A 16,370-nucleotide genomic window follows, 5' to 3' on the forward strand; every position below is an offset into this window, starting at 1 on the left:
ACTGACACACATTCCTGGAATATTAATAACAAACCTGCCAGACAAATCATAAATAGAACAGACAGGAAAAAAGTTAATTCACTTTAATGATAGTTTTGAGTGTCAACTCACTGATCCTGGATCAGATTTGAGTTTAAAGGATAAAAGCAACTGGACTTGCTTTAATATCTTGAAGAGGCTTCATCATCCAGGTACTTCTTATCTTGTAGTAACTGCAGTACTTCAACCTTTAACTTGGTCATGTTCACACATTGTCACCACATATTTCAAAGCAGGGAAACTGAACTGGTGATTTCAGGCCTGTTAAAAGAACCCTGCAAGTGAATGTGTTGGTCAGACCAGCAGATTGAGGGCCAAGTGTTTCCATGTATTTCTGTGTGAGAAGCAGCGTTGCACCACAGGCTTGTATTTTTGTGTCAAATCTACAAATCTTTGTTCAGCCGTAGAAGCAGGAGGAAGGGGAGGACATTGGGTGAAAGTGAGAGTCAGAGGCTGATAGAGAGGAGGGGGGAGGCCGGTGGAGACAAACCACAATCATGAGACGTTTATCAGCACAGACGTGCAGCATTTAGAGAGACGACCTGATAGAAACCTGTTTTTGCTCTTAACTTGCTTTTGCTGGTCTACAATGTTGGAGAGAAGAGAGAGAAATCCACAACACTGGACCGGGCTGATACCAGCGGAACCAGAGCTCTGCTCCTCCAACCTAAAATTAACTTGAGGTCACTCGGTGCATTTTGCTGCTTCCTAACTTGATCTTTTGAAACACATCAGCTTCATTGGGAGAGTGAACAAGAAATGAAATGGTCTCCCTACAAGAGTCACCTTCAAGCTGCTGAGGCAACATGGCTGCTGATCTCTGGTCCTTTTGCTTGAAGCACCGTTGCTTCCTTGGCCGGATACAATAACCCAATACAAACACTAAGTTAGTGCATTGAACAAATCAACCATTGGATGTGCCAGAATTTTCTTCAGCTGAACAAAGATAAAACTGAAATAATTGTTTTTGGAGTTGAAGAAGAGCGATTAAAAGTCAGAGCTCAGCTTCAATCAGTAATGTTAAAAGCACAAACCAAACCAGAAATCTTGGTGTAGTCATGGACGCAGACCTGAATCTTAACAGCCACATAAAGACAATTACAAAGTCAGCCTACTATCACCTGAAGAACATATCAAGGGTTAAAGGACTGATGTCCCAACAGGATTTGAAAAAAGCTTGTCCATGCGTTTATCTTCAATAAACTCGACTCCTGTAAAAGTGTCTTCACAGGTCTCCCTAAAAAATCCATCAGACAGCTCCAACTGACTCAGAATGCTGCTGCTCGAGTCCACACGAAGACCAGGAAAGTAGATCATATCACTCCAGTTCTCAGGTCTTTACACTGGCTTCCTGTCTGCCAAAGAATTGATTTTAAAAGACTACTGCTGGTTTATAAAGCACTGAATGGTTTAGGACCAAAATTCATTTCTGATCTTCTGGTACGTTTTGAACCATCCAGACCTCTCAGGTCGTCAGGAACAGGTCTGCTTTCTGTCCCCAGAGTCAGAACCAAACGCGGAGAAGCAGCATTTAGTTTCTACGCTCCACATATCTGGAACAAACTCCCAGAAAACTGTAGGTCTGCTGAAACTCTCAGTTCTTTTCAATCACAGCTAAAAACCCATATGTTTACCGTGGCCTATTATTAAATCAAACTTGAGGCCTCTGATCAGTATCTCACACTGCACTGTAACTTCTATCTGCCTGTTTAGCTTCTATCTCTAACTTTACTTAAGCTGCAATGTAACTCTTCTAATTGTGTTGAATGTCTTTCTCTGTCTTTACTTTCTCTAATTATGTTGAATGTCTTTTTATGTTTGTTTTATGTAAAGCACGTTGAATTGTCCTGTTGCTGAAATGTGCTGTACAAACAAACTTGCCTTGCCTTGCCTTGCCTCACTGTTCTGTGTTTGTTCTGCTCAGTGGAGGAAGGAACGAAGGACTGGAGCTCTAAGTTTTTCTGTTCCTACATCAGTGAACACACTTTCTGTGCTGAGAAGGAACCAAAGCTACTAAGGAGGATTACAGAGTTTGTCCTTGCAGGAGTCAGTGACTTAATAGTGTCTAACAAAGGGTTGAATCTGAATGTGACAGTTCCCCTTCAACTTGGGGCCATGGCAGAGTGAACCAAGAACACTGGCAATGGGGGTGAGAGTGGAGCCAACGATGGATTCACAGTTCATCACCTCCACCATAATGTGGACCACCTTTCCTGTATCCAGTTTCAACCTCTAAAGAACTCATTCCCTGACCGGGAATCAAACCCGGGCCGCGGCAGTGAAAGCGCCAAATCCTAGCCACTAGACCATCAGGGACCACACAGAGCTCTCCAACAACAGAGATGATACACAATGACTGTGGTCTCAGTTGAGCTGAGCCACTCAGACACAGTCACCCATTCAAGCTGGGCCTGATACCACACTTCAGTACAGACAGAGAGAAAGAAGACACACGGGATCCTTTGAAGAAAATGCAATAAAGACAGGAAGCCCCCATCACATCGTCAGTGTTTCAGTGACTGGCATTGTGAAGAGACTGAGACAAAGTCACGTTATGAATGGAGGGCTGAGTTGGGCAGAGAGGGGGCAAGATCCTGGGGGTGGACTGTCTTTGGGAAGCTGAGGTGTCTGGTGGTCTTGGTGGACCCTCTGTAGCTCAACTGAGACCACCAGAGTCAGTGTGACTGTAAGCCTTCAAAGCCAGCATGAAGGAGCTGGTTTTATCTTTGAAGGGGAAATCACACACACAGCTACTCTCAGTTCCCAAATGTGTGTGTCCTCACTCCTCCGTCCTCCTGCTGCCCTCAGAATACAGACACAATTCAACCTGGTAGGTCTGGTGCATAGAAGTGCTCCTGAAAAGATTTGTGTCAGCCCACAGCTGGCTGTTCTTACCTGGAACCTCAAGATGAAACTGCTTCCACAGATTGGAAATGAATCTGATGTTGACTTTTGGACAAATCACCTGTTCATCAGTTCAACCATCACTTCCATCCATTTTCTACTTCTTATCTTATGATAGAAAGGAGTCTATCTGCTGTGTGACGGAGGCAGTTACTGTGAGCTGCTGCATGTCTCGGCTGTGTGTGTGTGTGTGTGTGTGTGTGTGTGTGTGTGTGTGTGTGTGTGTGTGTGTGTGTGTGTGTGTGTGTGTCAGTGACGTGCGGTCAGGGGAGGCAAGTGAGGCTTTGGAAAGATACTACAAAATTTTATATACATGATTATATACACTACTTTTTCAATTAGAATGTGGATCAGATCAGCTGATTTCAGTGTGAAGTCCATCCCTCCATCCACTTTCTATTCTTATCCTTTAAGGGTCACGGGGGGGGGGGGCGATCCCAGGTGACATTGGACAAGAGGCAGGGTTCACCCTGGACAGGTCACCAGTCCATCAGGAGAAATGAGGTGGTCGGTATCATGCAACCTAAACTAAAAGATTAGTCAGATCAAATTCAGGTTAAAGCAAGAGTCTCCAGATCAAAGTCAGAATTCCTGATGATGTCATCAGGACTTTGACAGTACCTAAAATTCTGTCTTTGATCTCAGGAGGACATGAAAGAAACACAATTGAGGAAAGTATAAGAGAGCACATTCAGCTTCATCAGAAACACTTGAACTGTTGAACAGTAGAATTTGTTTGAAACAGTTTACCACACTGAGTGACAGGATTGAAGAGGGAAGATTTTTCTACTTAACATTTAATTCTAACTTCAAAGTCAAGTCAAGTCAAGTCAATTTTATTTATAAATGCCAAATCACAACAGAAGTTATCACATGACACTTTACAAGTTTATCTACTGAGATCGGTACCCTGGAAGGTATCACCTTGGCCCCCAGCACGACCCTAAGGAACCTTGGAGTTCTCTTTGATGAGGATCTGTCCTTTAATGCCCACATTAAGCAAATTTCTAGGACTGCTTTCTTTCATTTGTGAAACATTGCTGAGATCAGACACATCCTGTCTCAAAAAGATGCAGAAAAACTAGTCCATGCCTTTGTCTGCCTTTTGCCTTGCCTTTGAGAATTCAAAATTCTCCTTCTAACATACAAAGTCCTCAACAGTCAGGCTTCTTCATACCTGACAGAGCTCCTAGTCCCCTATTATTCAGCTAGAACCCTTCGCTCCCAGGATGCAGGGTTACTGGTGGTTCCTAGAGTTCTAAAAGTACACTGGGAGCCAGAGCCTTCAGCTATCAGGCTCCCCTCCTGTGGAACCGTCTCCCAGTTTCGGTCCAGGATGCAGACACCCTCTCGACCTAGAAGAACAGACTAAAGACCTTCCTTTTTGATCAGGCTTATAGTTGGGCTGCTTAGGCTGGCCCTTAGATATGCTGCTATAGGCTTAGGCTGCTGGGGGATCTCCCATGGTGCACTGGGCTTCTCTCTACTCCTCTCTGTCCTCCTGTATGTGTCATACATAAATCATACTCATACGTATTACGAACTCGTCTCCTTTTCCGGAGCCTGAGTTTATTGACTGATTGACTGAAAACGAGCAAACATAATAGGGTCTTCGCCTGAAGTACCTTCAGGCTCAGGCCCTAACAAATCATGTCAGAGATGTGTTCTAACACCCCTCAGTAATGGTCAGGAAACACAACAACCTTTTGTTTATTTCTATGATTTTCTTGAGGTTCATTTTACCATTTTTTTAAACTGAAATCGAGGGTTTACTGACTACAAAAAGGTCCAGAGGCCCACAACAAAATATTCAAATCAATATTTCCATGGATAAGGAAGCCTAACAAGGAAACCAAGAGATGGGAAACAACTTGGATGATAGAAAATTGTTTTTAGTTTATTTGAAAGCTGATTGAAGACGTGGGTCAAAACCGGCCTGTTCACATAAGAGATGGGAACAGAAAGCTAACACAAGAGGAAGGTTGAAGCTATGAAAAAGGAGTTTGATAAAAATCTTGAACTGACAGTAGAAATATCCTTTTGTATGTTTACCTTTGTTGACAGAAGTCACTTTAGCTTGGCAGTGAAAAGAATCTCTGCTAGCTTGACAAATAAGTGGCACAAACTGGGTTCAAGCTGGACTTTGGACACTGGTATCTGCAACAACTCCCATCAACTCCTAATCTAGCATCTCTGCTGTGCTCAAACTATTTTACAGAACATTTGACAGACCTGTGGAGCAGTGAGGACAGACATGAGTTGATCCACATGATCCACTGAAGCGCCATTTTCCCCTGCCACTGAGGTCACCAACATGAGCTGGAGTTGGGAATCTTGAACTGAACCTGGTATCACAGCGACACCTACTGCTGCTAAATGGAACAGCAACATTGAACCCAAGTACAGGATTGAAGGGAGACTGATGGTCGCTGTTTGGGTTTTTGAAGAACAAGGAGGGCGTTGGTTCAAGCTGGATTCTCAGAGACTATTTCCCCAACCTCTACATTGGCATCTACACTGTCATCCAGTCAGGTGACTGAAGTCATCCAGTCATGTGACTGAAGTCATCCATTCATGTCAGTGATGTCACTTGGCAGGACTGTCATTGCCATCACATTTTAGAAAAGAACCCAGACTCCACATTTCCTCCTATCTATTATTGTGTCCCATCCTCCTGGTCCTTACTCTGAATTCTCAGAGTTTATATCCAGTTCATTTCTCAAAACAGATGAAGTCATGAGTGTTGATAAATTTCCTTTTCTCCACTGATTATATGTCAAGGTTTGTGTGTGGGGGTGGAGCCTATCCAAGCAGCCTTCGGACAAGAGGCGGGGTTCATCCTGGATGTGTCACCAGTCCATCACAGGGCCAGCACATAGAGACAGACAACCATTCACACTCACAGCCACACCGACAGTCAATTTAGAGTATCAATCAGCCTCGTCCCCTCTTGATGTCTTTGGACTGTGGGAGGAAGCTGGAGTACCAGAGAGAACCCACACAGACACAGGGAGAACATGCAGACTCCACACAGCTGGGGCTCGAATCTGGAACCTTCTTGCTGTGAGGCCACAGTGCTGACCACTGCATCATTGTGTCCCCTGAAAATGCCACCAGATCGTTTGGATTTCCTTTAAAATGAAGTACACATGAACATGAAGAGGTTTTCACAGGGCTGGTGGTGCAATGGATAGCGTGACTGACTACTGTCAGAAGATTCTAGGTTCAACTCCTGGCTTGCTCACTTAAAACTTTATACTGAGAAGCTTTCACACCTGAAGTGTGAACCACTGCTAAAAGTCACTGAAATCCTCCAAGGTTTCCTCCTTGTCTGCTGTAAACATGAACACATGCATGGATCCTGCTACCTCTCACATGTTAAGCTGGCACTTGACAGTGACAGCAGGAGAACAAAAGAGCTTGGTTCTAACGTTACTTGACAGCACTTTTTAGGGCCTGAGCCAGAAGGAACTTCTGGCAAAGACTCCATTATTTTTCCACTTTTTTTTCTTCTTGCAATCAACACTGCCCAGAGTTGATCTGCAGGAAATAAGACTCATACAATTGATGCAGTTTGGTCAGACGGTGCAGACACACTTGACACCCAGAGAGGTGAGCAGGTTTTGGACCAAGCTGAAACTTGTCAAGTATTTGAGACAGAAAATGACAGAAAGCTGTGGCTGTGTTCTGGTTCTGCATGTTTCAGATTTATTCCCCTCCCAGTAATGTCTTATTTCCAGCTCTGCTCTCCCTCAACTACTGTTTAGTGTCATGTTTATTTTGCTGACTACTTCATTGACATGTGGTAAAAATGTCTTGTGTTTCCTGAAATTAACTGAGTGCTGCTCAGTAAAGTTGACATGACTTGAGATTCTATTCCTGCTTGGTCCATTTCAACATTCTTATCCTTCCTATAATTGGAAATAAAGTTTCAGTCAGGGCTGTACTTGATTAGTACTGCATATAGTACACATCAGTCACTGCCATTACACAGTGGAATGGAAGTTGAAATACTGTTTACCAGCAAGCTGAAAACTGTTGTGGTATTTGACAATTCTATTGTTTCTGAATGAAAATCATGTGAAGGAGAATCATGGAGACATCCTAAAAATGGCTGAGGTCTGCTGAGCTGCAGCAGGTCTGAGCTGCTTTTGATGCCCAGATGATGAGGAGGCAGTGAATGTTGGGTTTGGTGGAGCTGAAAAAATGCTGCAGGTGTTGAGAGGTCTGCTGGAGTCCAGGACTTCCTCTCCAGTTCTCAGCTTCTCCCTGCAGTTCCCACAAACACCACAACAGTCCTGGAACCCCTGCAGATGGTGGAGGAACATGATGACCCCGATGCACCATCAGGGCATCAAAAAGCAGTCCTGATGATCAAAAAGGTCCCTCCACTCATTCAGGGTCAACTCTAGAAGAAGCTTCTGTAACAGATGAGCAAACACACTCAACTAGAAATCATGATTTAAACACAATGTTGATTTTTACAATTTCCTTCAATGTTTTAAAAACCATCAAAGTAGACAGAAGCCCAGATGGTCCAAACCTGTTTCCTGTCTCCTGCCATTGTGGAGAGCCTCTGTTCTGTCCTGCTGCTGTCCAGTTGTCTCTACTGAGCTCCTCTGCTGGTTCCACCTTGAAGAGGGTCTGAGCTAAAATTGAACCTTGGGGAACATCAACCTTTGATCTCAGAGTTTTGTGTTTGGTTTTAGAATTCTTTCTTTGATCTCATCTGAGACAAAGAAATGGAAGCTCAATCTGGTGTTGAGGAGGCCGTGATCGTATAGTGGTTAGTACTCTGTGTTGTGGCCTCAGCAACCCTGGTTTGACTCCGGGTTACGGCAGCATGAGACAAATTTCTTGTGTGTATTGATGGACACAAACCAAGCAGAATTTTCCCACAATGCAATAGGGCGGTGTTTGGTCAGTGTTGAGCAGGCGTCAGTCTGACAATGATGTCATATTATTTTGGTATCACTTGACCAGACCCAAAAGTAGGCTCCAGGTATCAGTTTCTTCTCAATGCTAATTTCTGCTAGCTTAGTCTGCTACTTTGATGGCTCTGACTACAAAAAGGTCCAGACCCCTGGATATGGTGGTTCCTACCTAAACGTAGATTCTGTCAGCTCATGTTTTGAAATCAACTCACCATGAACACAAGTAGATTTCAATGGACTGCAAATGTGTCTCATTTAATGGTAAACATGTCAAATATAAATTCCATCACCTGAGGAGGTCTGCCTCTGGAATTAAGCTCCAGATATTCACAAGATATTTTATATCTTAAAATAAAGCATTTTTATATTTGATTTATTATTCATTAGCCTGCTTCATGTGGTGTGATTTTATGTGTCCTATATTGAATCGAACTTTGTAAACGATCGTCCCTGAGGATGTTGAATGATGTCAAAAAAGTGTTCTCTCAGCTCTCCTTTCCTCGAAATAGAGGAGTCTCTGCTGAGGTCGTTCCCTGTCAGAGTCCTGACGTCTATTCAGATGCACCGAGAGACTCAGGCAAACAGAAGACAAGGGCAAGTGAAGTAACCTGAAAATGAGAGGGGAGGTTCGACATCAAACTAAAACAGGAAGAAAAGGACACAAATGGGATATCAAAATAAGAGAGACCATGAGACATGACCCCCCAGTTCCTGCTGCTTCCAGCTCTTCATATCGAGCCCCTCGTACAGTGGTTGAGAGAGACCACAAATATTAAAGGTGTCTACATAAATGGAGAAGAACACAAGGTGGCGCTGGACGCTGATGATGTTTTCAAATATTGAAGTGAGCCCCCTAACACAGGAGCTGCATTAATAAAACTCTTTGAAACACTGGGAAGCTCTGCTGGATATTAATTCTCCATTCTAAAACACAGGTTCTGACCTTTAATCACTCACCTCCAGAACACATGGAGGAAAACCTCCACCTGGATTGGGGCCAGAACTCCTTGAAGATGATAGAAGAAGATGGAACTCCATTTCCTTTCTGAGTCTGAGTCACAGGATTGATAGAGTAAAAACAAATGTCCTACCACAAGATCTCTTTCTAGTTCCAGGACCAACTGGAGAAATTGCCTTCAAAACCGTTTCTGAATTGAACAAAATGCTTTCCAGATTTATCTTGCAGGGGAAGAAACCCAGGCTCAAATTTAAACCACGACATGAATGAGCCCCAGTTCCTGCTGTACTGGCCCATCAAAATCTGGAAAAATGTTTCCGTAATGTCCAAATCTCAATGAATAATTTGGAATGTTAACAGGAGAATATCACTACAAGTCATTTAATGATGTGCTTTTAATCCTGGGTTCAAGCCTCATGAAATGAACCACAGATTTAAATCCTGGATTCAAAGAGAGTAACAACTTTCTACTCACTTGTGGAAAATGGAAATTTAAAAGATTTGAAAGCCTGAGAAGAGAATATCACTGAGAAAGTCTGACTTTTTAGAATCCTCTTAGGTGAGCAATTATTTTAGAACACGACATCAGAAATGAAACAGACTTTAATGATCCAATGCTGAAAATATTTTTGGCTGCCCATCAAGAAACAAGAAAAACCTCATATCGTATGTTGTTTTCCGTTTGACCTGATTCTTGGTTGTCAACTAACTGGCTCATTGGCTTTCTTGATGGAACAACAAAAGCAAAAGTTGAAGACTTTGAATATCCAGGCCTCTGGCGTGATTCTCAGCTGTCATTTAAATTTCACATGAACTCAGTGTCCAAGCAAATATCTGGTTGGCTAAAATGACTTTTGTCGTTCTGTTGACTTTTTCCATAAGACGTCTGGAAAAGTATTATAACACAGTTCATGTTCCCAATGTTGGACTACGCTGGTGGTTTCTATGGGAACACTGGTGACGGCCCCAGGCCTGGGTCCTATGCAGCGTTGTGTGTGCAGGGTCCTGTTGGTGGGTGTGTTTGTGTCTTTGCAGGTCTGACGTCCTCAACAGTCAGGTTCCTTCATACCTGACAGAGCTCACAGGTGAACCCTGCCTCTCGCCCGTAGATGCTGGGATAGGCTCCAGCCCCCCTGCAACCATTAATGTGGGTCTTTTGTTAATTTCATGCCACATGAAATTATTATTGGTCACTTTTCTAGCAACAGTCTCACAGTGGCAAGACAAGAACACTTCTACTTTTGATGAAGACAGTTTGTTCAACACTAAACTTCATCCACTACCAGGTTGTCAAACACTGGAACATCCACAGCACCTGAACAGGGACTTGAACCCTGGACCCTCACATTAAAAGTCTGATGCTCTACCGTCTGAGCTACTCAGGCTCTTTCTACAGCATTTAGACAGGAAAAGAAACACCTGTGAAGGTCAAACTGCTGCTTTCTTGACTTGTTCAATCCTCCATGTTAAAGTCCACCATGCTTTTGATTGGCTCTGATTCTCTGTGGCAAAATCCAACAAGAGGCTCCAAAAATGTCTTTAATGTCATAAGAATGCACAGGACAAGATGGTAGTTTCCTTCATGTCTGCAGTTCCTCCACTGGAAAGTAAAGTCAATGCTGTTCCTCTGCTGAAACCTGGGATGGGACCAGGGACCTTTAGATCTTCAGTCTAACGCTCTCCCAACTGAGCTGTTTCAGCTCTGAGTGAGGGCCCTGCTTCTCTCATTTTATAATCTCTTCCACTCTCACTAGAACTTAGAGAGGATTTGAGCTTCTGAAGTCATGACACATTGAACAGTTCGACAGGACCATTTTTGATGAATGTCTGAATCACACAAGCCTTTTTTTTTTGTCTTCTTCCCAGTTGCCTCAACATTGTGTGAGCCAATAATTCCACATCTGTACCAGACAAACCTCTGGTTGGTGGGTTTTCTGGATCTTTCTGTTCTAACAGTGTCTTTTGTCTTAATTATGTCACTTTCACATGATACAAACACAAAATGAAAAGCAGAACAAGCCAGAACCCAAAATATGGATTTGCAAGGTCAAACAAACAACAACCAGTCAAGCAAATCAAACCAACAGAAACCAACTACTGGTTCAAAACCAGTAAAAAACAAAAACAGAGGAAAAGTCTCTGTGTGCAAGAACATGCATGTGTGTGTGTGTGTGTGTGTGTGTGTGTGTGTGTGTGTGTTTAGATGCGTGTGTGTGTGTGTGTGTGTTTAGATGCGTGTGTGTCAAAAACTGACAACATGAGCCAACAGTGGTGGTGTCTGTCAAAGAGGTGGAGCTCTGTCCTTCACCTGCAAGATTTCAGCAGGCAGCTCAGGTCCAGTTTTCTTCACTGTGCCACCATGATAAGTTTCCTCCTGAGAAGTTCTTGTCCAAGGTCATAGCTAGTAAAAGAATTGTCACAGTGATACTGGGACCCTGCAGTCCAGTCGTCATATCCAGGACCACACTGGACATGGCCGTCTTTGTTTGTTTTGTTGTTGTGCAATGTGAGAGAACGTGACAGACCATTTTATACCAAAGACAGGCTCTGTGTGTGTGTGTGTGTGTGTGTGTGTGTGTGTGTGTGACCATGTTAAATTCTTTTAAATAAATGTGTTTCAACCTGCTATTATTTGTATGCTGTATGATTTCTGAAAACCAAGACTAACTAAGCACGCTGACCGATTGAGCCACAGAGACTCTGAGTCTCCTGCTTTTCATGAAGAGTTTTCAGGCTAATTTCAGAGTGTGAGGTCCACACTGCACATTTGAGGGAACATGAGGGACAGCTGAGAGTCTGACTGTCATGGCGAAAGCCTTCAGCACTAGAACTGAAACAGCCCCCACCATCTTAACCCCCCCAGACCAAACATCATCGTCCAGCCTCCAACCAGAGGTCCATCAGTTATCATGGGAGCCACATGTGGAGTCTGGATTCTTTTCTAGAATGAGACGGCAATGACAGTCCTGCCAAGTGACATCACTGACATGAATGGATGACTTCAGTGCATCCAATTACCAAGTGCACTGCAGCAGTCCTTGTTGCTGTCTGCTGTTGTGTCACAGCAAAGTCTCTGGTGCTGGGATGAGGTCATGGAGACGATCAGGGAGCAGTCCTGATGTTAAATGGACAAAATGTGTCAACATGAAGTAAAATTGGAAACCTATTTGAAGCCTTATTTTGTGTTTGATGGACATTTTTTTAAATCTCTAATGACTTGTTTTAACTGAACCTACTGGATCCTGTGGTGCCTGATGAGGAGACAACTTGCAACTCTCTTCTGGCAGGCCTCCCTGCATGCTCATTCAAGCCTCTGCAGATGATCCAGAATGCAGCAGCACGCCTGGTGCTTCCAGCCCAACGCTGCTCCAAATCTCTAGCCAGACTCTTCTCTTCTGTTGTTCCCAAATGGTGGAACAAACTACCCAACTCTATGCATTCTGCTGAGTCCCTTTCTACTTTTAAGAGACAATTGAAGACTCAATTGTTCAGAGAGCACCGAGGCACTTGACCTGACTCTTCTCCTCTTTGTGCTGTGGGGTAGAATAAGTCAGAGGGTCCAAGACCCAGCACTTAGTGATTATGTAGCACTAACTGTGTTGTGTGATGTTGTATGTCTGTCAAAAAAAAGACAAAAAAAAAAGGGAGGGGGGGGGGCGACACTTCTTCTGCCACTAGATGGCGGTACCTGTGACCAAATCACAACTGAAGCACTTTTGCGCTTCCTATGGACTTTTCCTTAATTAAGTCTAAATTCTGGCTTGTGTTGTACGTCGCTTTGGACAAAAGCGTCTGCTAAATGAAATTGTAGAATTGTAGAATTGTAGAACTTGGGTACAAAGTTGAAGAGGAGGGTTTTTGGAGGGGAGGGGATTTTTTTTCCAGTGTTGTAAATCAAAGTAACTCCAACTACATGATAGAATTTCTCAAAATGTCCTGACTAAGATGGATTCCAAACCAAATCAGCTGTCACAAGGGAAAGTCTGCAAGTAAACACACACACACACACACACACACACACACACACACCAACTGACATTCCCAGGGACTAAACCAAACCTATTCCTACGTAACCCTAAGCTCCACCTCAGTTCCAGATGAAACTGGTTGAACATGGAACCGTCCCACTTGGAACATTTCCATCACCTTCACCACCACTGGAGTATCAACAAAGATTTTGGTCAACACCAGAATGGTTGAGACAAGACAACATGCTACCAATCCTCTCTCTCTCCCTCATCATCAGCTGCTACAGCCCTTGAAAGAAAACCTTTGACACATGGACCTACAGTAGGAGCAGATGTTGTCTCCTCTGGAACAGCAGTTCAACATTGTTGGCAGGACTCGAACCTGCGCGGGGAGACCCCAATGGATTTCTAGTCCATCGCCTTAACCACTCGGCCACAACAACTACACTCCCACACACATGAGTAGAGGATTGATATTCAACAATTAATCTTCATCAAAGCACAGTAGATTTTTTTTTATCTTCTCACAAACACAAACTATTTGTGTGTGTGTGTGTGTGTGTGTGTGTGTGTGTGTGTGTGTGTGTGTGTGTGTGTGTTGTTTACCAGCAAGCTGAAAACTGTTGTGGTTTTTGACAATTCTATTGTTTCTGAATGAAAATCATGTGAAGGGACTTCCGGTGACGCCATGATGTAGAAGACACGAGGGAGAATTGCTCCGAGAGAAAACTAATGTAAAAATAGCTCTTTAACGTGATATTAGCAGCAGAAAGGGGTCGAGGACGCGGATAATCAGAGACTAAAGATAAGAGAAATAAAATGGACAAAAAAGGGAAGTCAGCTAAGAAAGAAAATGCGAATGATACAGGCGCCGGTGGAGCGCGGAGCGCCGCACCGGGGATGGCGATGTCCGGAGACGAGGTATCGATGATATTAGCGGAGCTCCGTAAACTACGCCAAGAACATGCAGACGCGGTGACGGAAAACAAAGGAGCCTTAGCAAGACTAGAAGCTAAAATAGCTAAAATGGGGGAGAAAATGGCTCAGTTGGAGCAGCGGTCAGATGAGATGGAAGAGAGGATTAACGACACGGAAGGCCGGACGGCGAGGCTGGAAAGAATGGTCACTTTTCTACTTCAACACGAGGCAAGGCTGTCCGCGAAATGCGAGGACTTGGAATCAAGATCAAGAAGAAACAACATAAGAATACACGGAATCCCAGAGGGTGCTGAGAAAAACGACACCATAGGATTTGTGACTCATTTTATTCAGTCCTCAATGAACTTCCCTGATAAAATGGCGGTTCATTTCGAGAGAGCGCACAGATCACTGACTACGAAGCCGAGAGAAAACACGACCCCCCCGCGAGCAATAATTGTTCGCTTCCTCAACTACAGGGTGAAAGAACGGCTGATTCAAGAAGCATGGAAGAAAAAGCTCACGTATGAGGGACGTAACGTCTACTTTAACCAGGATTACACAAATGAAGTACAAAAAAAGAGGAAACAAGTAAGGGAAGTTATAAAGAAACTAAAGGAGAAGAACGTGAAGGCACAATCTCCATATCCTGCACAGCTGAAAGTCTTTCTGGAAGACGGGACAAAGACGTTTGCCACATTAATGGATGCTGCACCCATGCTGAGGAATATGGGGATTCAGGTGGAGGAGGAGGACGAGACCGAGAGACTACAGAGAGTGATGGCGCAAGGCAGCTGGACCATAATGACGGGACAGAGGGGGAGAAGACAGCAGCCAAACATCACAGAGACGGATCTACGGGCCCTTATCAAGTGAAGTATTTCATACGAAGAGGATGCCCTGAAATATACATGATCAATACAAGTGTCTGTTAAAAAGGACATACACGAAGACAAATGGAGCTGGTTAAGAGGTAATTTACTACTTATAAAAAAAAAAAAAACAAAAAAACAACAGACAAAATATTGTTTTGGTTCTATTTTGGAGCAAAATCACTGCTTTTGTGGAGCAAATGGCAACTTTACACAACATCCGAGAAGTTGCAAGTGCACATAGTGCGAACCACCAGAGGGCCTTCGTCACAATTCTCTGGTCAGGGGACAGTTGGGAGTCTTGTTTTTCTTGTTAGGGCCTGAGCCAGAAGGTACTTCTGGGCGAAGACCCTATTATGTTTCGAAGTCAGAGAGACACGAAGTCAGCGCTAAAAGCAGTAAAAAAACACACTTAGGAGCATCACAGGCCTCTAAAAACATCACAGGGGGGTCCGGGGGGGGACAGGGGGGTGAGGTCTCCCATTGAAAACAATGGTGGCAGAATTATATCTGAAATTGCTGCGTTTTATTATTATTATTATTATTAGGGCCTGAGCCAGAAGGTACTTCTGGGCGAAGACCCTATTATGTTTCGAAGTCAGAGAGACACGAAGTCAGCGCTAAAAGCAGTAAAAACACACACTTAGGAACATCACAGGCCTCTAAAAACATCACAGGGGGGTCCGGGGGGGGAGAGGGGGGTGAGGTCTCCCATTGAAACCTATGGTGGCAAAAATTATATCTGAAATTGCTGCGTTTTTTTGGCTATTATTCTTTCTTTCTTCCGCCGCGACTTTAACGCTGAATTTGACCCCCTGAACATGCATGAAATTCGCTGAATTTTTGCACACACGTCCGGTCCGGCGAAAAATTTTATATTTTAAAAAAAAATTTCACCAAAACTCAATAGCGCCACCTAGGGAGCCAAAAAACTCACAAAAAATTTGGAGCGCTATAACTGCTTGCACGAATGTCCCACACACACGGGACCAACACCGTTGCACTCGTCTCATCAAGACGAAAAATTCATATGCTCTGACCTCTGACCTATCTACAACACAATGTCCACAAATTGGACAAAACTGTCAAAATGAGGACTTTTGCTCCTCCCCGAACAAAATCTATCTCCTCATAAACCGTAAATAGCATCGCGTCCAAACTTTCACACATTAATCACACAACTGTGCTCTTCAAAAATCTTTAAAGGCTAATATACTACGCGCTCAGTTTGGATTTTATAAGCCGTCAAAGTCGGGCAGACACGTTTTACGCTTACAATGGAAGTCAATGGGGAGGCCATGTCCTCTCATGGTACATTCTCTCGAACAAACGCCTGTCACGTCTACACTGAAAGTCTCACAGCTTCACAAAACACATCAGTCGATTCCTCAGAAAAATCTCTACAAAAATATGGTATGATATTCCACTTCCAAGCAACAAATGCAGAGTTATTTGCTTTTCACACACTAAAAATGTGCATTTTTCAGCTGCTCTCCACTCTGCCACAGATGGCAGAGATTTGTTTACTGTAGTCATGGAAACCACAATTGGAGCTTCTCTGCCCTCATGTACATACTCTCAAACAAACACTTGTAGCTTCTAAACTAAAACACTCACATCTTTAAAAACACACCATTGAATTCCTGAGAAAAAACTCTACGCACTGATGTCTTTACATTACACTTTTGACCAACATATGCTGAGTTATGACTGTGTTTCACAGTAAAACTGCCAAATCCTCCTCTGCTCTCCACTCTGACAGACGGCAGAGAGCGAG

General features: G+C 43.6%; 1 non-coding gene across 1 annotated transcript; it reads right to left on the reverse strand.

Annotated features, from left to right (window-relative positions):
- Nucleotides 1–13,164: 13,164 nt before the first annotated feature.
- On the reverse strand, nt 13,165–13,246 carry trnas-aga (transfer RNA serine (anticodon AGA)). Its single transcript has one exon. It is a non-coding gene; the product is annotated as a tRNA-Ser (tRNA).
- Nucleotides 13,247–16,370: the final 3,124 nt, after the last annotated feature.

This window comes from Aulostomus chinensis, chromosome 4, assembly GCF_037954235.1.
Source record: "Aulostomus chinensis isolate RoL2024-O1b breed Wild chromosome 4, RoL_Achi_v1.0, whole genome shotgun sequence".
NCBI lineage: Eukaryota > Metazoa > Chordata > Actinopteri > Syngnathiformes > Aulostomidae > Aulostomus > Aulostomus chinensis.